At 34.1% G+C, this 23,816-nt stretch overlaps 1 protein-coding gene across 3 annotated transcripts in view; it reads left to right on the top strand.

The window, feature by feature from the left end:
• Positions 1–12,165: 12,165 nt before the first annotated feature.
• LOC113496878 (homeotic protein antennapedia) overlaps positions 12,166–23,816 on the top strand; it is a 167,980-nt gene continuing 156,329 nt past the window's right edge. For all 3 annotated transcript variants that reach the window (XM_026876255.1, XM_026876251.1, XM_026876254.1), the window contains exon 1: positions 12,166–12,682. The gene's annotated coding sequence lies outside the window, so the exon portion shown is untranslated. The remainder of the gene's footprint in view (positions 12,683–23,816) is intronic.

The following is a 23,816-nucleotide window of genomic DNA, read 5'->3' as shown; positions in this document are numbered from 1 at the left end:
ATAATTTACGATCGAGTGTAACTAAATTTTATACCCTCTCATCAGATATGATTTACTCCTACCCGATAATGAAAAAGTTGTGCAAACCCATTGAGAACTATCGCCTCTTTATAAGCATGAAAACTCCATATAAACTTCGTCTATATCCACTATTATTTTATCTCTTAGCAATCAATCTTTTTTTTTTTCCTGTGTTTTTGTTACATTAATAATGCGTTACTATCTACACTGATATCTATTGCTGACCTGTATTATTGTCATAGAGATATTTACAACGTTCATTTATTTGTCGGTATCCCCTCTTATTTTCCGTTTGGGGCCAATCGGATAGAGGCGACTGTTGAAAATTTTTCGTAAGCAGCAATACGTCTTGTCGCGAGTCCTATCTCTTGGTGAACATTCGACGGCCACCCCTATACTCGTCAAAGATCAGGTGGGCTTGACAGATGTGACAGGTGTGGTTTGTTTTTTTTTTTTGCCGTATGACATGTTATTAATTAAATTATTTATAGAATGGACATGAATTTTGGGTACATATAAGCCATTTTTATTGTAACAGGTTGTGTTTATAGCTATATTACTTTAAGTCTAATTATTTAACACAGAAGTTAGGTAAACTTGAATATTTGTACAATACATTTATTTATTAAGAAGAACCTACCTTACCTAATAAAAAATAGAGAATAACACTATATATTGTGATATACTTTACTACTCGTCTCTCACACGTGTATTTCTAGTTTTCGTTTTTTTAATTTGTTTATCCTTTCTTGCATACCAGTTTTTTACTTCTCACTTAAAAGATTTGCTCTTGAGCATACACGCTATATCCTCTGAGAAGCAAACATAAATCTTGAGCCGTCATCGTCGCATCTTCGCAAGCTTTAGTTCTTCCCCCGCGTCCCGCGACGGCGCGCCGCCCGCCCGGCTAAAACCACTTGTGCCAATTTTCTCGGGGACGCTTTCCACTTTACTTGAGCTACCATCTACACAACACCTTATGGCTTAACTACCCTCTCACTTCATTGAAATCTGACTTTTATTGCTCTCGAGTCAATGTACATTTTTGTCTGTCGTAAATAAAATTTGTTAGTCCGTTATTGGCTTGGTCTGCGTGTTTCGGGGTACATTCGTAGGCCTAGGCATTTCTTTTCCCGCCCTCTACTAATGTCTTTTGGTTGTAATGAGAAGATTTTAGTGGTGACTCTCATTTTAATTTGATTCTTGGCAGCTTTAGATTAGTGGTTCAGGGAATTGATATTAAAATGTTAGAGGGGTGTTAGGGCGCTTTCCTCAAAATAAACTGGAGCAAATTTGGATAAACATTTCTTTCGGGAGATTTATTTGCGGATGTAAAGCCATTTTATTTGTAACCGGCTGGCTGTAAGAACGGAATAAAGTTGTATATAAATAATTCAATTATTCATTTATGATTAATTATTTTTAATTTTAACATCTGCCTATTACACATGGTATGTGAAAAATGGGTAAAGCGACAACGCGGCGACCTAAAGGCATATCATAAAATGAAAAATCCAAGAAATGAAAAAACTGAGTCATCCATGCACGATCATTATCCCAGAGACTACTTTTATTTCTTGTCACATGTAACTAGGGGGAACATGACTCATAGCCAGTTAGGAAAAGTCCTAACTTAAATGTCGATAAAAAAAAGAAGAAGCTAAAAGACTTTTTGTTTGTTTTTAATTCTTCCAGCCGGTATTAAAAAACAAAATATTTATTAAAAAGAAAACAAAAAAAAAAACAAAAAAAATTGAAGCTATTACTTTTTTTATTTTATTTTATTTATTATCCGAAACCGTTTCGTTCCTTACACAAATACTCAATAGATCCATTATCTTCGCTACGTTACTTGTATGTTTGTGACACCAATTGAACTGGTTGAATCCCTCTCGTCTCAAGATCATGGGTAGCACACGTAGTTAAATTATTACCGAGCGTCATAACTCGGGCCCGACCTTAGCCCGTGGCCACACTGAGCGCGATAAATCCTGCCTGTCGGGATCAGGTGACACCACCTTCTTTATGTTTTTTCCCAAGCCATTTTACGGAAAAGATAAAAATCTTTACATATTTTGACGCTGCCTTAGTAAAGCTTATTCTCAAATTACGCGCGTCCATTACGTAATACCGAGAATGAAACACTTTAAAGAGGTAACTTAAGTCAGATTTTTTAAGAAATATATGAAGTTTGTAGTACTCCTTGATGTGAGGTAGGCGTATTAGTTAAGCGTTAGTTACTTTAGGCTCGTGAGACTTTTTTACTCGCACTGTGTAAACTGTGGACCCTGGTCTAACTGCAGTACATAGTGAAAGAATAGTAATTTTTGGAAGATTAGGAATACGATTAAGGTACAGTACAGTGTTTAGTAGGTAAGTCTTAGTTCCACTGCAGATGATTTAGTACCCGTTTATCGCACATTGATAGCGAATTACAAAAATTTTGAAGGTTATCATAACCATCTGTAGAATTACTGAAGCAAAAAATATAAGCAAAGCGAGGTCAATGGTTTCAGTCGTTGCAAAGCAATCAACCATTTTTATAGCACAAACAAAAGCTAATGCATAAATATTAACGTCAGATCATTTATATCGAAACAATGAAGTATTGTCAACTATATGAATCACCAATCTTAATATCCCTCACAGTCGTCTACATTTGCAAGTTCGCCTACTGCACACACCAATATTGTTACTCTAGCTTATAAAAAGACAAAGACTTTTATGAAAAAAGAAGCAATGCAAACTAAACCCTAACTGTTTCACACAAAAGTTAGTTTTGTTTAAAAGAAAATTGATTGTATGTCGTTTCAATACCAGTACTTACGATTCCCACAATTGGAATGTTCGCGCGAAACAGTCGTAAACGAAACAACGTAGGTTTTAGAAAAAACGATCTAAGCAATGAAAAATTTACGACTATTTTCCATTGATTCCAATTCAACGGCTAAAGCAGAAAAGCGCGAAGCAAAACTGGCAATGTATAAAACATTAGTAGATACAGACAAGTAGCGGAGCGTAGTGACTGGGCGTCTGTGTATGTACCCCACACCGCACTGGGCAAAACGAAAATATATTACTTTTCCGAAGATTTAAGAGTGTTTGGACCGAACAATAATGTCCGGCTTTTGTGGAAAAAGATAGATGGCAATGCATAGGTTACATGGAGCGGAGTTTTTCTTTTGTGAACGAATGAAACTTCAGTATGGGACACTGTTATTAATAATATTTATGTTTGCAATTTAATACGAGGCCCATTGTTAGTGCGGAGAAAAGATTTTTCCGTAATTTTGTCTAAGAAAACTCTGAGAGCACTTACTACTTAGCCGTACCTCCATTACCTACGCTATGACAGATGGCTCTATATTATGAATTGTTTAACAGTTTGTATAGGCAATACGAAAACCGTTGTTCACTAAGATATTTCTTACAAACACTCGTATTTATAGGTAATACCAAAAACTATTCTTCTTAAGACTATTTCTGTAAAATTATTTGCATCTTTCCCAAAAATGTATGTACCTTTATTGCATGAAGAATTCGAGTTTAGTGCGCATGACTCAAATTGTTTTGTTCCATCACTTGTTTTCCAGAATTTTCCAAATACTAAAGTGAAATCGCTGGTGCGTTTTCAAGCATAAATCAAACGTGCACGAACAATCTCAACGTGACTCCAAACAAAATTCTGTTTGCTACACAAACATTTGACTGTGAATCCCTGGAAACATCCACATACAAGCGCATGGCGAGTGTATCTATTATCTGTGATCTCTCTTGGATATGTATTTGTTTTTAAACTTTTTACGACAGCTAAATTAAAAGGTCGAATAGAATCTAGTATGCCGATGTTTAATCTATATCTATACTCTAATATATAAAGCTGAAGAGTTTGTTTGATTGTTTGTTTGAACGCGCTAATCTCAGGAACTACTGGTTCAAATTGAAAAAATATTTTTGTGTTCAATAGATCATTCGTCAAGGAAGGTTTTAGGCTATAAACCATCACGCTGTGACTAATAGGAGCGAAGATACAATGGAAAATGTGGAAAAAATAGGGTAGATATAAATCATATCCTATATCTTCTAACCACGCGGACGAAGTCGCGGGCAATAGCTAGTTTTTTAAATAACTATTAAAAGTAGACGAGTTGAGACAATTTAGTGAAATGTATTTTCGGTTCTGATTTAAAAGTAACACTGACTAAATCAGCTATGTTTTGGTGTGCATTTACCTCATTTCTCTTTTGAAATATTTATAACAATGTTTTGATGTATTAGTTTTCTACTCCATACCAAATATTAAATAGCCCAAAAGCCCAATTTTTGTTTGGTTATAATATTTTGCGCTCGATGCCCCTAAGCACCAATTATTTCCAGCTCTATTTTGAGGCAATATTTTTAATGCAATCTTAATGTCAATGTTTGCTACGGTAGTTGGCTCTATCCTCCGGGGCCATCAAATTATCTATTCGGCAATTCAAATGTTATCCGGCTAATTTGAATTTCGTTGTGCAAATTCACTTGATTTTCGAAGTGGGGTGCAATGATTGCGGATATCCTATATCGATAATTTATCGATTACGAAATGTAAAATTGGAAGAATTATTTGTTCCGAATGGAAAAAGTATGGTCAACTCGATTTGTTACTCGGTGTTTTACAGATGGCGGTACAAGCAATTGAGTCGGACTCAAGTGGTCTATTTGGGACATAGAACACCAATTGTTCGCTTGTAAAGTGCTCGGCATACAGTTTAGAAAATCTTGTCATTCAGAGTAAGCATTAGTTTGAATATTAGAGGCTAGAATTATTTATTTAGTTGTAGAGTTATATTATTTTTATTTATATGAAGCTTGGGAAAATTTTGTATTGATTTTACGCCTTCTTTAACGACACATATCTATATTGTTGTATCACGAAACAAATACATCTGCTTAATTGGCACCATTTAAATGACATCTTTGTCTCCTAAAAGAATCATTGCAATCAACCAAACACTACTTCCTGTATTAATTGTCTTCTAATCATATACATATATATATCTTGTATATTCTACCACGGTAAGTAGATACCCGTCTAGTAATTTTCCATTACCATATCAGTATATTAAGAAGCCGATCAAAGAACAATTTTAAAATTTTCGGCACGGACACATTGACACCGGAATCCAAATGGTCAACGACTTAAAATAGATACGAAAAATAAATATAACCCACTTCTACGTTTCTGTTGTGTGTTGTTCGTACGTACCTATGGCGGCGGTAGTTTTGCGTACCTGCCAGCATAGTACAGAGAACAAAAACAAAAGGTTTGTTCCGAAAAATGTTAAAAAACATTCCAAACAAAAGAAGGTCAATTGTAACGTTCGAATCCTGACAAGTAAGTATATTTAGACGTTAACTTGACTTTCTTTTGTCATGTTCTTTTCTATGCAACGGTTTCTTATAGACCTTCTGTATTTCTTTCTGATGCATGACATAAGTGAAACTGCGCTCGCGCACCGTGACTTGCAGAGGAATCACCAATTATATTGCTGCGTGGTGTCTCCTCTTTATTAATCTGCATATTAACTTCATTCCAACTGTCACGTATGAATGTATTTTTATGGATCCTACCTTTGTTTTTATTTATGGTAATGTAATTTTTAGTTCTGTTATTCAGAGTTTAAATATCGATTTCGATAACTGTTGAGCTATTGATTGAATTTTAATGGAGCTTCCGTTTTTAGTGATTTATGTTTGCTATGCTAAAGTGCTTTTAAGCCTATGTTTTAGCAATAAAATTTTAATTAATGTCTTGTTATTATAAAAACTGGATTAACGACTGTATCAACCAGAGAATATATTCAGGCTATTTATAATATATTATAAATGAAAAACGTCTATAAAAATAGTATCTAGTAGTCTACATGATACTTAGCTCTCTATTTAGCATTCATACGGTCATTACCAAGTCATTATATGCCATTATTATTGTAAAGTAAGTATTGTTAGGCGTCAATTATAATAATATATTAATTATCATCATAATGTATCATCCAATGCAGGCGTGCAGTCCGAGAGTATGAAACGTAATAGACGGGCTAAAATACACGGCATAGTAATTATTAATTAAATATTTTTCAAAATAAACTAGGTTAAGATAACTTTGGCTTGTTTATTGTACTACCATCAGAAAGCGGTTTTTCCTAAGCTTTAACACATTCGACAAGAAGCATTTAGCAATTGCTTTACAACGTTTGACTTTAGAACTTTTGAATCTTTTTATTGTTATCAGTACTAAGTACTTATTTGTCCTGTTTTTCTTACTAGTTAGCCAAATAAAAGGAAAGCGCCTCCTTCCTACTTTTAATTTTTCAGACGTCAATTTCTTTCTAACGTATCAAAAATTCAACTCTATAAAACACTGTAACAAAATTCTTTTAAATTAAGAACACATTTAATGAGGACCATAACATGGCTACTTTAAAACAACGAACTCTGCCTGTTATTAGAAAGCGGTAGTATCTGTACACGCATAAAGAACACTGTTTAATACTGTGACATCTAATTAGGCAGTACTGTTTGCTTTATAAATCAATGACTAGAGATTTTATCTATTGTGTATTTTTATTATCTGATTTTATATTAAGTAACTGAAAGAGAGTTTAGTAAAGCGCTTTGGGAATTAATAAAATAATATGAGAAATACAAAAACGTATTATTTGTAAATGGCTCTACATTTTTAAGACATTTTAAAATATTTATAAAAAATGAAAAGAAGTCAATTCTAAATGCATTTGTTTCTTTTTTTTATTGCTCTACATTCCCTGCTCTGCTTTTGCACCTTCTTGTGCCAAAATCGTTTTTAAATTGTGTGTGCAACTTATCAACTAACTATACTAATCCATATTTGTTTGGTTACTATTCTTAGATTTATTTTACTTTAATTTAAATGTTTTATAATGAGAATTGTCCTTTCAGTGAGCTTTAATCAAATTCTCCAAATTAATTTCCTTGTTCAATACTTCTTAATTGAGATTATAGACATCAAAATAAGTAACAAAAGTTAGCCCTTCTTTTCAATTTTAGTCTCATTTTGCATCGGTTTCTGTTTTTAGTAGAGTCGCATACTGAAATGAAAGTATAGAGCGCATTTAAATTTCTTTAAATGCTCATCTTTATCATGTTTAGCGAAGTTTTAAGGGTGCAAAGGCATCCATAGCGGTGTACACAGTGCTAATTTATGGAGCTTAGGGCGACTCTCATTAAGGGCTGGGCTACACCTTGCCACCTGTAGCATGATCCGTTTCATTAGATTTATTGTTTTTTACCACTTTCGCTTTCCTTGTTTTGATAGCATCCAATTAATTTGTGGTTCTTTTAATTAGATTTAGTTCGGTGTCTACTAAGTTTATGAGTTCATAAATGTTCTCTAAGATGTTATAGACAGTTTGGACACATCATACTGTTAGTGAATGGCAATTTAACATAGCGTAGAGAGTTTTCATATTAAGATGATGTTTTTTCTTTATATAACAAAAAGAAAATATTGAGGCCTTGGTTCTGTTTGAGTACTAGATAAAGCAGTAACTTTAACAAGGAATATAGTGGATAATGTATCCCTTGGTTAATACATAGAAATTTTCTTACAAACAGGCACTTCAAATGCACTCTAAAATAACATTTAGTGTTGACTCTACCTTTATGTCTTCTGTTTAGTATATTATTTATCTTTCTTTTTGAATAAATATTAGTAGCAGATTTATTACCTCGTAGATACCCATACCGGCCATATCTAAGAAGAAAGTTCAAAAAGTTTGTCAACAATTTTTCGACATGAGAATTTCTAGTATTTTTTAACTAAAATGATTTTTAAGACCTTGACTGTTTTAATGTTAAAATTCTATACAATTCAATTTAAAACGATACAAAAATTCAAGGTATCTCTCATAATATTTAAAAAATGCCTGGTGTTACGTCGACGCCATGCTCTCGACTGCCGGGCTTCCCACTCTTTGCATCGCACGCGGCATCGCACCCCGCCCATAAACATGTCACTCCAAACGCACACCGCGATTTACGACCTCTCGCTCTAACACACCCATAACTCAGACAAACAAAAGGGAAAGCTATAACATTCATCGGTCCCATGCGGATAGTTTAATTTACACACACAGACGTAGGTTGCAGTATACAGGTGATTTCGAGATAAATTTTGGATGATTGTTCAGGTATTTAAATTATCGAACATTTTTGGTCTAATGCATAAAAAATGAGCTAAACTAACGGTATGTTATGTGAACTTTTTATATTTATTCATAGTATAACATCGTAAAGTATCGTCGAATTTAGCATGTACTGGATAAGTCTTGTTCTCGGAGTATCAACGAGCGGGCTACGTTCGAGTTCGCTGCCGGCCAAGAGTTTAATGTTCTCATCTCACTCTAACACACAATTCCCAGATCGTAAATCTCGAAATGGCCGCATGTAGGTTACGCACGCCGTCCGCGCGGTACCGGCGGGAGCGCATAAACTATAGTGTTCTCTGTTTTATTACGTGTTTTAGTATGCGATAAAGGAGATGAGAATATAGAGGGGAAATCAGCTGTTTAGGGCATGCTTTAAACGTGCTGAGGAATGTGGCGAACGAAATGTGCTGTTGCATCGCTACGCAAGTGGCTCTACTTTAATAAAATTTACATTTATTGTTTTTTTTTTGCGGCTTTTTTATTTAAGCTTTGTAATGGTAGAATAAAGTGTTTATGACTTCTTTTAACCTTTATAAGGTAAATCTATTATAAAATATGAAATTTATTGTTTTGTTTAAAAAGTTGATTTATGTAACATAATCTACCTAATAAGTTTAGGTTACCAACTAAAGTTATAGGCATTTGTATGGACTGAAATAACTACGTTGATTTTTTTTTTAGTATCAATCCAAATTAGGCTTACTTAGAATAAATTGTCACATTGCAGCCGCGTTGGTTTGAAATCCGTTTACCGGGTCTTCTCGATTAGAATGACACTTTGGAACCGCGCAACTAGAGCCATTACTGTAACGTTTTGAAAGAGCTTGTTAAACGGCCTACTTGAAATAAAAAACTTTTGATTTTGATTTTGACTACTTCCTTCTTCCGGTTAAAAATACTAAATTAACTGTCACGAAGGTTTTTCAACATACATTTTTTTTAATATTGAAAAAAAAAACCATATTTTTTAAAATGCCAAATGTTTTGAATAACGGTTTTACCTACATCAATTCACAGCGTCAAAAATAACCGGTATTTAAATTAGCGATGAGCTTTTATCTGTGTCTGTGGGTATATGGGGTATTAGTGAAATAGGCTATTTCAGAGGCTTTGCTTAAATTTTGGTCCATCTTGTTAGAATGTATTTTTTATTGCCGCTATGGCAACAAACACTATGGTTAAAGACCAAGTTTAAGCAATGGCTGTTACGGTCATAAATTTGTTTATGGCTTACAAATACTGTCCGTTTTGTACAGAACCCTCAGCGTCACGCGACCTACTCGCACTTGACCGGTTTTTTAATACTAAAAACCATTTAGGTATATTTAAACTTATAGCTCTCCTTATTATACTCACAATAATTAAATTATTATTTTTTTCAAATATTCAACCAATTTACCATAATATTAAATCATTACCTTTAATTTTCCAAAAAAGTATCAAAAGTTAGTATTTCACACAAATATGCACATTTCACCAAGTATTAGTCTAATAATATGAGTAGGTACAGCATCCTGACGTTGACAGATGCGACTACGACGCTCCTCTCGTCTCGATTCGTCGCAACGGGTGGGGGAACAAGATGGCGGATCGAAGAACGAATCTGATTGGTCAAGAAGCGTTTCATTGTAATCCATTCATATTGTTCAAAATTTTGTGTGTGAGCGGTTGTATTTGTGTATCTACCTGCTTAGAAGTTGGAGATATTTGTGGATGCATAAATGGAATAATGAAATTTAAGTTCTGGTTAATAAATGTACTGTAGTAAGTTATTTCAATCACTTTTTTTTGGAAATAAATATAATAGTGAGAGAGCCTCTTTTTTCGTGTGCCAATTTCTAAAGCCCTGTGCAAGCCTAATCCAAACTCGACTTGAAACTTTAACTACTTATATCGTCGACCTATCTTGCTCCCGTAAAACCGACGCTTATTTTGCCTTGCCCTGGCTACCATTTTCGGCTTCTCTTCAGCCTCCTTATATGGCAAGTAATTATCGTAAAAGGACATAACTAAACAAATTCCTGAAGAAAAGACGAAGAATCTCAAGTTTTAGTTAGACCACTCAAGCGGTCAGGAATATAATCCTTGGTCGCAAGGGTGTTAAAAACAATCAAATCACCTGCACAAGGATCGCTGATCACAGAAATGCTTGTCGCGGGGATCGAACGTGGTTTGGCGTGAGGACCTCTACCAATGGACTATCTGTGTATTCGACAATTATTTCCGAACTATTACATTGGGATCTTTTATATACCGAATGCAGGACATGAGTCTCCTCTCTCTTACGATATCCTCCCTGTTAAGTGGAATCCTCGTACAAACCCTCAATACAGTCGATATCGAATGTTGTTTATCATCGATGCTCTCACTTAGGTATCATTTTTCGTTGTTCCCTAACACTCCTTGTTGCATAAAACTATTTTCTTATCTATATTAATCGTACAGATAATTACTAGCAAAGAAAGATGAGTGCTCTGCGGCATGAATATTGCATGTAAGTTGTTTCAAAATATTTTCATCCCATAGCTGTCAGTCATGAGTCAGGTATTAGTACACCTGCAATTAGTTTTAACTACATATAAGTAACTTAATCGCTTGTTCAATAGAAGCAACTAACATCATCCTAGCCTTTTCCCAACTTTGTTGGGGATCTAACCGGATGTAGTTGAGTAGCTGATAGAAAACCTCCTGAGGTTCTCCACCACCGTTTAGTCAGACTCGTTGGTAGACTTTTTGCCTCTGACTACTTGCAACGACTGTCAAAGATTTGGAAACAACAGCCCATTTTAATGTGATATCCAAATCACGGAGGAAACCGCTATCAAATAGATGATCACCCATCTACGGACCGACCGTATTAAGTGTAGCTTAGTCGACTTGAGTAGTTGTAGTTTAGCTACGACCTATCTTGCTTCATCAGAAAGAACCATATACCAAGAAATTTTTCATTAATCACTCATCACTCAGTCTCAAGTCTGAGGTTAGCAGCAAAAAAATATTCTGGGCGACTGTATTTGTCATATAACTTCTTAATTATTTCATTACTTTGTATTTCTTAAAATACATTATTTCAGTACCAACTGGTAAAGTTATTAAATGATGTGAATAAGTGAAATAAGAAATTTCTCAGAATATCATATGATTGAGGATCACTATTACTGAGGATCATTATTATCACCATAGCTTACCTATATGAGAAAACTTACAATAGTAGAATGGTTTAATAGGTACTACAGCAGAAATGTAGGAGAAAAAGACTTGGAATGTCGGTACTTGATACCAATAATAATCGCTCAAGCAGATATCAAATGTGATAAGAGCTTGCAGAGCAAGCCCGTACATCTTTAGGTACATACAAAGTTTATATTACTTAGTTAAATTCCTTTTATCCTATTCAATACTAGTAATAAAACACCTAATTAAAAATCCATTACTTTCTGTCCGACAGATTACCTGCTAAGGTTCATAAAAATATTGTGATTTATGCGTTTTATTTTTATTGCAGCCATGACGTGCAACGTCCATGTTGCACGTCTCGCACTATACGAGTGATAAGTGCGTCAGTGCGTAACATGACGTTGGCCTGCGTGTGCGCATGTATTATGAACTGTTAGAAATAAAAACCGCGTAATAAAATTCTTAAAGTCGACGAAGTCAGTGTGATTATATAAAGGTTTGAAATGGTTTATTTTTGGTAAAGCAACAAGTTGTTTCGATATTTTTCCTTAAGATAAAATTTAATTTTTTACTGATTACTTAAGTATATAGCATTGAATATCTAGCATATGTCGTTAAAGGTCATTTTTGTATTGAATAACTGATAATGCGAAGTAGAGCATCTTTCAGACCGTGCGAACTGGCATCAACGTCTGGTGCATCGAACGATACACGAAGAAACTTTACGACGCCGCACTTGCTCGGATCGGCCGTGCTACGGCCAACCGCCGATACAATTCTATCGCGAGTCGAGACCGGACCGTTCAATTAATCGCTCCGATTAACGTTGTCTCTCGGACATCAATGGTGTTGGATTAACGGAGGGTGGTGGTGTCCTTTTCTGTTGGTCGCAGATTTAGTGCGGCGCCGCGGCGTTCGGCGTCGCCTGGCGGGGGGTGCGCCGTCGCTCGTAAAGCATCGGTCGCCACATTCTACTGACGCGCGCCTCGGCGACTACGCGTTGCGTAACAAACCGCGCCATAAACAACACGACGTGCTTGCCTCCGCACCTGACGGCTGACGGCTACTTACCCACGTGCGCCCGACACATTACGTATTGCGCTCATGCCGCATCTAAAACGCTGACACGTGACTTGACGGAGTGAAACTCTCGGAACTCTTTTTATTCGGTAGAACTGTGAGTTTTGTGAAGAAGTTTTTAGCGAGCGGGATGGCGCGAGCGCGTTTGCCGACGGCGAACGCCCGCCCGGCTTAAGGTAAGTTTATTGCCAATTTATGGCTCCCAAGTTTGCAGGTTCGAGACAAGGGTCCAGCAAGGTACTGATCGTCAAACCAACTTTTTAAACGGTTTAACAAGTATTAGACGGATGTTTTCAACAATGTTTACATTCTTATTTGATAGTATCAATAGCCTACACAAATATTCTGACCGATAATAAAATTATAACTAGGCGGTATTTGTTGTCGACTGACATAGAATTTGTAGTAAGTATTATTTCATGACACACACCAAATTGCAATTGAATTATATTAAAAAAAATAGATTCAATTATACTAAAAAAATGCAAACCTAAATCAATATTATCAAGACTTTACAAAATACGTTCAAATGAGCTCAGAAACATTCAAAACCTATTTCAATAGTAACCTCTACTTTATGACTCCCTAAACGATTAGTTAATTTTACAATAATGACCATAAAAGTCAAAAAGTCAAACAAACTTATTCAAGTAATATCAACAGTAGCAGTAAAATAAAATATTAGTATGGTCCAGTTAGCGGGTTTACTGCCGCTCGGCTCTAATTTTTTTACCCAATTTGAGCCTTCGCTTCATAAAATTAGGGTCGGGTATTGTGTGTCTTTAGAGAATGTGATAGAAAAACATTACCATTTATGAAATACACAGTTATTGAGCTAAGATAAACAGAGATAACAATTTCCTTGTACCTACAACATAGTTTGAAATTAATTTAGGAACGACTCTACATTTATCATGTTTAATTGTAGGGTCGCCTTAGTTTAATTGAACTTAGTATGTAATAGCACATAATTAACCTGATTGATATGTAAAATTTATACGAGATTGTTGGATACGATTCGCTTTTGAGTGATTCATGTTATTATTGTACTACTGATGCAGAATTCACTTAATTGTTTGAATGAGTATTATTTAATGGTCCGTCTAAGATCAGTGGCTGATGAGTGAAAGATTAATAAAAAGGATATAATGTAGTATTTTTCTGTAGTTCCGATAATTATTTCGAGCTACTTTAATAATTTAAGTATATTATATCTATCGTAGTATACTAGAGATGTCTAGTACTTATTACTCTAAACACCAAAATTGTCCTACCGAGACATAAAATTAGTATTGAATTTTGTAAGCAAAGAAGAGTCTGTACCTGAAATGCTAGTAATGAAAAGTAAATTAATAATAATTTCAATTCAATCTAAATGAAACTGGCCTATGACAATAATTACCAAGATAGCAATAAAATTAAGAAATCAAGGGAAACCATTTATACTCTTACCAACGTATTGCATTATTTTAAATTTTAATTGTTTATATGCAAAAAATAGAATTCAAGTTCCAAATATAAATATAAAAAGCTCTATCATTGTAGAGTGTCAGGCGATCAAACAAAAATGGTTTAGAGTACCGACTTTATATAATAAAACAAAAGAATTATAGACCAAAAATGTCTTACTGATAAGGTATGATTACAGAATAAAACAAAACAATAGGCGTTCTTATTATATAACAAGTAAAGATATATTATGTATCTATAAAATAAATTCTATTAGGTAAGTGAGCCTATAGTACAAGGTTGTATAAATTAAAAAAAAAACACATCTACATGTAAAAGTCGTTTACATAAGACAATGTAAATAAAGTATCCTTATAAATGTAAAAACGCATTTTTAAGAATGTAGAGTTAGGCATTTAAAGAACTTGACACTAAAATCCTTATTACGAAGTGTTAAAGTATCTTTTTCCGACTCATTGTTACCATTAAGATGCTCTTGAATGTGTGTAAAAAGTTGAATGTTAACAGAATCACTGTTTTAGTATCAACTTCAAAAATGGAACCGGCCCATTTCAAAATCGCCAACACTTGTATTTTATGTTTTGTCAAAAAAAAAAACTTGTACAATTTTATTTTTAAAAATCTCATACAGATACAAGATATGTTTCCTTAAAGTCCAGAAAATGAAAAAGCAGTTCGTATGCGCAAGCGCTTGTGATTCCGGTCATGTGCGCCGCCATATTTGTCGTATACCATCACCCTGTTAGATCTCAATCTTTAGTTATTATTCAGTGATGCTGGCTTTTTGTAATTGTAATATTTAGCTTTCCTTGTACGATGCTGACTCAATTGTTGAGGTCTATCTTGCCTACTGAATATGAAAATTATTACAATAATATGTGAATAAATTCTCCACTGACAATATAATTTAAATCTCCAGTGGAAATTCCTGTAATTTTTAACATCAGATATATGTAAGAATTTCATTTTTTTTTTAACAATTTACAAATTCAATGGGTTTTAACGGTTCGAATAAAGTAATGTGTAATAAAAATATGTATATTCTAAAAGCCATGCAACTGTAACTTTAACTGATTGTAGAGCCATGCAAATAAACTATTCATTTACTTTAATTTTAAGAAAATTAGTTTTACCTAAACTAATTTTGTTGAATTTAAAATGTCTACCAACTTACATAACTAATTTGTTTGTATAAAATACATTGTAGTAACCGATTGCAGTTCATTAACTTCTTATGCCAAAAGAGGAGCAACAATAAAGTTGTAAGTGGACTTAATATTTAAAAATATACACAATTACACGCCTAATTTACAAATGTATATTTATACAATACCTTTAGATATTCCATACATAAAATTGTATTAATTTTAAAATATTTTAAATTCAAATTCGGAATATACTTTATTAATGGCCGGTAACTTTGCAAAATAAGGCTTTTATTAAAAAAACAAACAACGTGTCATAACTATTAAATTTTTTGATTAAACATCTTAGTTTTCTTTTCACTTCTAACGGCATTTAAATGTAGCTGAATCTTGATTGCAATTAATGTTTACAAAAGTGATAAACGAACTCTACTATTGTTTACAATAATTGCTTTAATTGTTGCACGATAATACTCATCTATCTTAAAAATATATCTCGAATCTTCACATTGATAACGAATGAGCTACTATAATTATGAACAACTGTTGACATCATAAAGAATACTTAAATCAGTTTAGAAAATACTTGGCAATGGAAATCTCAATTAAATTACCATAAAATCATTGTTTGGATTATAAAGTTCCATAAATTGAAGCGCTGATTGATGGATTTATTCCAGTACTACTTCCCGTAATTATTATGTTAATAATCTATAGAACAAAACCTATTTCGCTTCGTTGGGCAGCCGATGCTACAGACAAATTGAATTCACCCAAACGAGGCGAGAACTTTCCGCGCCTTTTTTGTTTAATACAAACGTTTGATGGGACCTTGTCGAATAAAAACTTGAGGGGAACATTCAAGTGTGTTAGTACAGCATGAAATTGTCTTACTCGCGGTCATAAATTATCATCTTAATAAGTTAATGAGTGATTCCAGCAATACTTTTGTTTTTGTTACGCACTGCACAAGTGCCAACGCTACCGGTCGCCGTGCACCCGTTATTGCCATAAGAGGCGCGCGCCGCGCATCTGCCTTTATCGAATTTGATTAAACTTCATGTTTATTTATCACGTATTTATTTAAACAAGTAGACCTGCGCACCGATGCCATTTAGAGACAATAAAACTTGAAATGACAAAAATATTGCTAACTTTTTATCCGACTATTTAAGTTCTGAGGTCAGTCCCATTTGAACATTAACGGCTCACAAGGGAGAAGGCCCGACTCAGCGACTAGTTTAGTTCTGAATTAACGTACTTACTGACGAGATTTCTACAGTAAATCATGAGTGTTGGTGTCTAGTGAAATTTAATTATATGTTTGTGTAGTGCAACCACTAAATGTATTTCCGCGTGATGCGTTCGAACATGTAAAGGATGACGTTGACATGAGTTGTGCGTATGCTGGACGGATTCACGGCACGTACCGTCGATCAGACGCTATCGAACTTTTAATTTCAGCAAAAAATCGTTTGCGAAGCGTCAAACATTACCCAGTAACAGGTGAGTCGGTTACCTCCCGTGCGCAACAAGCAAAAAACAACATCTGTTAGTGAGAAATTTATGCAAGCATCGGTCGTACACACGATCATATCTACTTGAAATACGTCGCTGGAGACAAATTGCAGTCACTTCAAACGTGGCGAGCGAGTCCCACTGCCGCAACGGAATAACCAAATAGCCGATTGTTTCGCTCCCGGCCGGGGATAGCGGGCTGAATAGATCTTAACCCCAGCGTAACAAAATACAAAGTCGTGTAGTTGTAACAAGCCGTAAAGTACCGTAAACCTGAACGTAAAGCACCGCACTTCAGCTTTGAATCCGCATAATTATCGAATAGGCTATAAATCGTGCGGTGCGCGGCCGCGTGGTTCGTATTGTCTGCCCTGACGACATTATTGTCTTCGCCGTGAGGTACAGGATTCCGCGCTGCTCGTCCGACTGTCATAATACGGCACCTTGCGTAAAAAAGTAGCCGCGCGTTATCAGTTTATATAAATTGCTTGACGGCCGCAGATAAAAACTTGATGCCGATTAATTACGCTTTAGTAAACGAGAATAATTTATGGCAGTGCACGAAAGATTCGCGTATTCCTTATAAAACTTATTTGTTAATTAATTAATTGTTGACAAATACGAAGACACGCGAAATGAGAGTTTATTAAACTAAAAATTGCCGCGTAATTATTCAATGACCATAAATAAGTTTGTAAGTAGAGTGGTCAAAATTGTCCAATGTTTGCTTATCCATAATTTCATCTATGATTTACAGTGATGTTCCGACCTCATCGGTTCGATAATGAATGAGGTGGTCGTAAACGGCGAAGTCAAGTGAACATTAATGTCAATAAAAAAGCCATAAACCCTATTAGCCGTCATAAACTTCACCACATCTGTTCAATAACTCGTTTTGCGTATAAATAGTACTAATTGAATAATTAAAGTTTTTGTTGTGAGAGAGATATTGATATTTGATGCTTGATTTTGAAGATATTGGACTTTTATTTTAAAACTTGATTTGGATATCGAAGCATGCACATTGTCATTCAGAGAACCAAAACAATAGTTTGGAAATTGCATAGATATTGAATATGATAATTCTTACATAACAAAGAAGGCGATAATTTCTTTATAACATTACGAAAAACGTCGTAAATAACCGTGTCAAAGATAACTAAGACTCGATAGAGAACGCGGAAACGGAGTTTTTGTTATAAACGCCACAAAATAGAACAATAAATTACGTCAAGGTGTTACGTGCTTTTGGCCACAGTCCCCCAAAACAGAGCTAAGTGCAAATACATTGTTTGAAGAATTACCATAATAATCGGTTACCTGTAATGCTCAGGTGACAAGATCCGTCTATTCTTTTAATTTGTGCAACGTTTATTGCAGTATCATTGTGAGGCGTTGCGTCTTTGTTTTTTTTTCTGTTGTAGAAAAACAAGGAATTTCGTAAACATAACGGTTTACGGTGCCTATTTGCATCTATCCTCTGTTTACCATCACAATAGAATAGGCCCGTTATTTTTTTTGTTTCGCTACGATTTTTAGGAATTCTCTCCTCTTAATATTTATGCTGTTTAATATAACACATGTTCTTGTTTTGACTACTGTTATTCTTTGAAACAAATGTATGCTTTGTTCTATTGTCCCGTTTTGCTACTGTTAAGATATTTACTGCTCTTTATGGACTTGAAACTGCAGTATAGACAAACAAACTGGATTGTTTTTGTGAGTTTGATGTGAGTTTTTAAAATGCTAAAAAATGATACATTAGGTTCTTTCAAATAATATTTCATTCATTTTATTTAGCTTTTAGCAAAAACATTTTGAGGATTTGTTCAGTCAGCAAAACTAGTGTTTTTATCATAATTTTGTCTGAATTATTGTCAACCAGTTCTTATATTTCTAAAAAACAAACGCTGTAACAACTCTCGTCAATCTATCACAAGAATGAAGGTTAAACCAACTAAAATGCTTGACGTTATAAGAAAACTAACAACACAAGTTTAAAACCTCAAAGCCACTACTATCTACATATTCAAAGTTAGTCCGTCGAAGCACGGGGTGGCGGCGTGCCTCGAAAATTGTAATATTTCAAAATTACTCAAGAGTCGCGTTCGCTTGAATAATGCGATAAGTTTGAGCTAGGGGTGCCCCCCCCCACCGCGCGTGCTTCACCCCCTCACCACTTGTTTTTGAAGTTTGAGCCTGAGTTTGATCAAAATATACTTGCGACGCCCGCTTCATTTGAGTTCCAGCCAGTTTATTCTGACCAACAATACGCGAAGTTTGTTTTGTTAAGTAAAAGTGTCTGTTTGAGTTAATTATTGTGATATGGAAAATATTAACTGTATCAAACTTTGCGTCCCAAACTCACTTGATGCTGTAATGAGATTTCGGATGTTTGTTCAATGTTTAAAGACTTTGTCTTTCAATATTTGGAAGTGCAATATCTGTTACATGTATTCGCATCGTTCTTGGTAAAAATAACACAAATCATTTCAATACATAATATTTCTCCGTCGCAAGCTACTCTTCGAAATACTTAAGAAAATAGCTGCAGTTGCTACCGAATATTCAGGTACTCCCAAATTTACGACTATTCTATGTTAAACAGTGTTCACTAGTAGAAATAAAACCGGGCAATCTCGAAAACTCACTCAGGCGAAAAACACATTCGAGATACTTCACAAGCACGATAATTTGCCAATTAGTTTAAAAGTACAAACAAGACTTCTAGCTTCTAATACAAAGTTTTAATGAAGCTCTGTATACCCGTTTGACCTAAGGCCAGGAACTAATAGATTTCTTTAACAAGAGCCTAAGACTCCTTAAAGCAAGAACGTTGTAGGTGCGGAAGAGGGACGTCGCTCTATAACTTGTATAGCACTATCTCTTTTCCACACCTTCAACAGTTTCAATTCAAGAAGTGGTAGTCCTTAGTACAGTGTTCAAATAAAGTAGCTTCTAAACAGCAGGTGTGTTCAAATTCAATTGAATATAATTACTATGTTTGAAACTAATGGACGGTTAATTGTCGACCGCTAGTACTGATTATTATTCGGGGCTATTTAAACACTATTTATTACATACTACTAATTGTAAGTGCTGATTTATCGAAAATGATAACCGAATCTTGATAACCCCTTGTCTCTAATCTTATCAAATGTTCTTGAATTTTGTTGTTAAACTAAATATAGTGTTAGGTCAGTATAAGCATCATTACGTATGTGTATGATTTAACAAAGAAAAAAATTACATTATGTACCTATGTTAAAAAAATGGGGTAGTCCTTTTCTTTGCAGTGAATCACAGCGGACCAGATATATAACAAAAACATATTTGTAAAAGTATACGAGTATGTATGATTAACTCGTCAGTATTCAAATATTATCCTCATAGTTAATATCATAAGACATACATATTAAAAACGCCAAATACTTGGTAAAAACAGTAAATATCTTATTCTATTCATATTTTTTACTGTACGCGCAAAATTACTTAAAATACAGATATTCAAAGTTGCATATAGACAAGCTTTACAAAAAACGAACTATCTTACAGCAAATCCTTCGGCGAAAAAAAGATTAAAATATTACATTTATCATAGTTTTAAATACGCAAACATACCTATGAATTAATGCTACATGCAAATCAATTTCGTATCCTTATTGACATCACATGCCAACAGCATCCTGTGTATCTAGTTTGTATAGGTATTCTGAGATAGCAATCTACATAGATTTTACATTTCAATGATATCTGCTTATTAAAACATATCTTGCAATAAAATCTTATGAAAATCGGAGCAAATATATGCAGACTTGTAATTGATACGACGCTTATTAATTTCTGTACCTAGTCTTGTTTTTATCGAGATTATTGCTCTCATTTTTGTTGCATTAATAATATGGTCTGATTATTAGATAAAGTTCCGTAAGTAATATATAAAATTTAGGTATTTACAGACGTTATAACTGAAGGAATACTTTCTCACCAGAATGGTGGGAAATAGTGAAATAAATTAAGACCAAAATAAAATGAAGTCTAAAGGAGAAGGATCATGCCCTCTCAATCTTGTAATAAAAGTATATAACAAACAATTCTCTTTCAATTCTATCAATGCAAAAAAAAACAAAGATACTTACCATTCAAAACCAACTTCCACACAAAACGTAAACCCACAACTTCATAAGTTAAAACATAAACGAAACATTTAAAAAGTCATAAAATCACATTCACAATATCTTACTGACAATGCGTTGACTCTTCACACACTCACACATATTTACATGTGTGTGTGTATGCGTACATTCATATATAGTTTATAAGGATAGTCTGGAGGCCGCACGTGGTCCTCACCATGTGACAAACCGGTCTTGGGCAAGCCCAGTAACCTCTAAACGACACTACGTGAGCTCACTTGAAGGATGCTATACTCACACTCTTATTTTTCATTTAATTTTAAATTGTGAGATATTTTTCGATTGCAATAAAATTAATCATAAAGGCATATTTTTTTATGTGTATGTGTGAACTTTAAGTGAGGTTTTGTTGTGAATTCTTTAGTTATACTGTACAGTACGTCTTTTTGTAGATTTTTAGATATAGTTTTAATTATTGTAGTCATAGTTTTCAGATTCGTAGCAATGAAAAAAGGACGATAAAATAGCGCTAGACAAAAATGATTCAGCTAAACAAAAAATATCAGACTATCCAAAGATACTTCAATAAATCGTTTATAAAGTTACACGATATTAAAGAATAAAAAAAAAATTATGACTTCAAACCAAGAATCAACATTTATGTGTCTATTAATTATATTTATTTTTAAAATGAAACCCTTAATTATGTATAAGCGCCAAAATTATCTACTTTGCAAAATTTCCTTTTTTTCTTTCCCCCACTTACGTCAATAATTATTACAAAAATCTTATTATATGTCAATAAAACAACGATAATTGAAGATAAAACATGACCAAACCTTAATCATTGTTACCTTTTTATGACAGAACACTGCCTTTTAATTTACACCTATTGAACTTACATACAAAACTGATCCTAATTGGTCTAGTTTCAGTACAAGTACATATCACCCAGTATCATATCATACAGTAAATTTTAATGACTTATCATATTACACTGTCGTTCCAAATAAGTAATTATAAAACAGAAAAAAGTTTTTATTTAAATTCTTGTACGTAGAGCAATAAACAAGTATTTAATTAATACAGCTATGTGAAGGTAGGAGTGGAGTCAATAATTGTTTAAATTGAAAACGCCTGGCTTCCTTGGCTGTCGGTGGAAACCGCACCTGCAAAACTTGGTACCCTGAGGCTACACCCCCCCCCCCCCTTCACTCGAAGAATTCCCAACTCTTACAATTCCCCGCTAGGAACTTGCTTCGTCTCGTTAGCTCCTTGCCGCAAAACCTCCTCTTATTTATGCCCTTACTTTATTCCATTCGTGGCTTTTACTATTTTAGAGCTATTTTTCATTTTACGTAATAAGATTTTCAAGATCTTATGCAAGTGAAGGACAGTTATATTCTTAAAATTGTTTTGTGAATTATTTTTGACTTACATGACTGTCGTGTTATTTTGGTTTTAAAAATACGCTCCTCTGTCCTTTGTATAAATGCGGTTATGCATTATAATTGAGTATACCTTGAGGCTATATAAAAACCAGGAATAAATAATACATGCGTACGCATTAAATTACATATTTTTCTTATTAAATTGTCACTCATCTATTCCACTAATGTTTATGACTGCGCTATCTATCAAGCATGATATATGTGTCTATTTATCAGTATAAAAAAACTTAATTAATGATACAATGCTAATGGAGATCTTTGGTTTTAGTCATTCTTGTTATGTAAATTAATCTTAGAGGCAATAATTTTCGTCGCCGTAGATTTTCCATCGGTTTGCTTTCGAGATACGATTACTTAATAATATTAATGACAACGATTAATAGGTTATGGTTGGGAATTAATGACAGACATATGTTTTCTCAGCTTTCATGTTTGACATCATATAATTTATACTCCGAAGAACTTATGCAACTCTAATTTCTTATTGTCAAATAGTTTGAACGAACAGCTTGTCTTAATTCGCTAACTTATTGCATTAAGCGCTGCATACCGCAATTATAACGTGGCACTTTTTCTTTAACATTTAATAGTAATAAGATCTGTCATTAAACCGTTCGGTCCGATATAGCTTTCTAGAATTCGAGTCATGCAATTGTAAGGTGTCGGAAAAACGCTGGCAATTCCATGAAAATGCATTGGTGCAAAGAAACCCGCCGAGGAATGCCACATGCCGTCTTTTAATCGATATCACTCATATCACGAACAAATTTAATCTTTGTGAATGATGGATTAATGTTAAAAATTTATTGGCATCCATTTGGTTGTTACGACGTTATGTCGCATAAGTATAATTGTTTCGAGTTTTTATTTGAGCAAGGTGCAGATATAAAATGCGAACGGCGACTAAACGTTCCGATTATAGCATAGATAGTGGTATACAGTTATTGTTTGTATAATACATTTAACGTACCTAGCAATAAATTTTATAAATTTATTTCTTAAATACACAGTTTTTAGATGAAAGTAAAAATGGAGTGGAAACAGCGCGTGTCATATTATGAAATACCTGTTTTTATAGCAATAAAAAGTATTTCGTGTTTATATCTTATATTGCTGAAGAAAGTCGAGTTACTTGGATTGTGCCGACAATTAAAGAATTTATTCACGTTAATTTGCTTTTTACTTCATAATTTATTATGCCTAACACTTTATCATGATTATTAATAAAAAACTAGATAATGAAACCTGTATGAAGAATAAAGCGTTTTGACTCAACACCAGTTTTTATCCCAGACCAATAAATACTACGATCGGAATCCCAACCATATCTCGATTTGTAGCAATGTCACACAACATTGTATCACTTTGTGTTCAGGGTGTCTCCCCTGACGACCTATACATCCAGATGTTTTATTACTAAAGATACGTCCGTAATCCCGTAGAGACGAAGAGCGTACATACGATGTACAAACGTAAAAAAAAACAAAATCTATGCGGCCATTACACAATTATGACGTCACTCGTCGGTAATTCGTTCATAATTCAAAATCGTGCAAAATTAACACAAAAACTTGTAACGTCAAATAACGT

This window comes from Trichoplusia ni, chromosome 8, assembly GCF_003590095.1.
Source record: "Trichoplusia ni isolate ovarian cell line Hi5 chromosome 8, tn1, whole genome shotgun sequence".
In the NCBI taxonomy this organism is placed as follows: Eukaryota; Metazoa; Arthropoda; class Insecta; order Lepidoptera; family Noctuidae; genus Trichoplusia; species Trichoplusia ni.
Note: the sequence above shows the minus strand (reverse complement) of the source record. Positions and strands in the feature narration are given on the sequence as shown.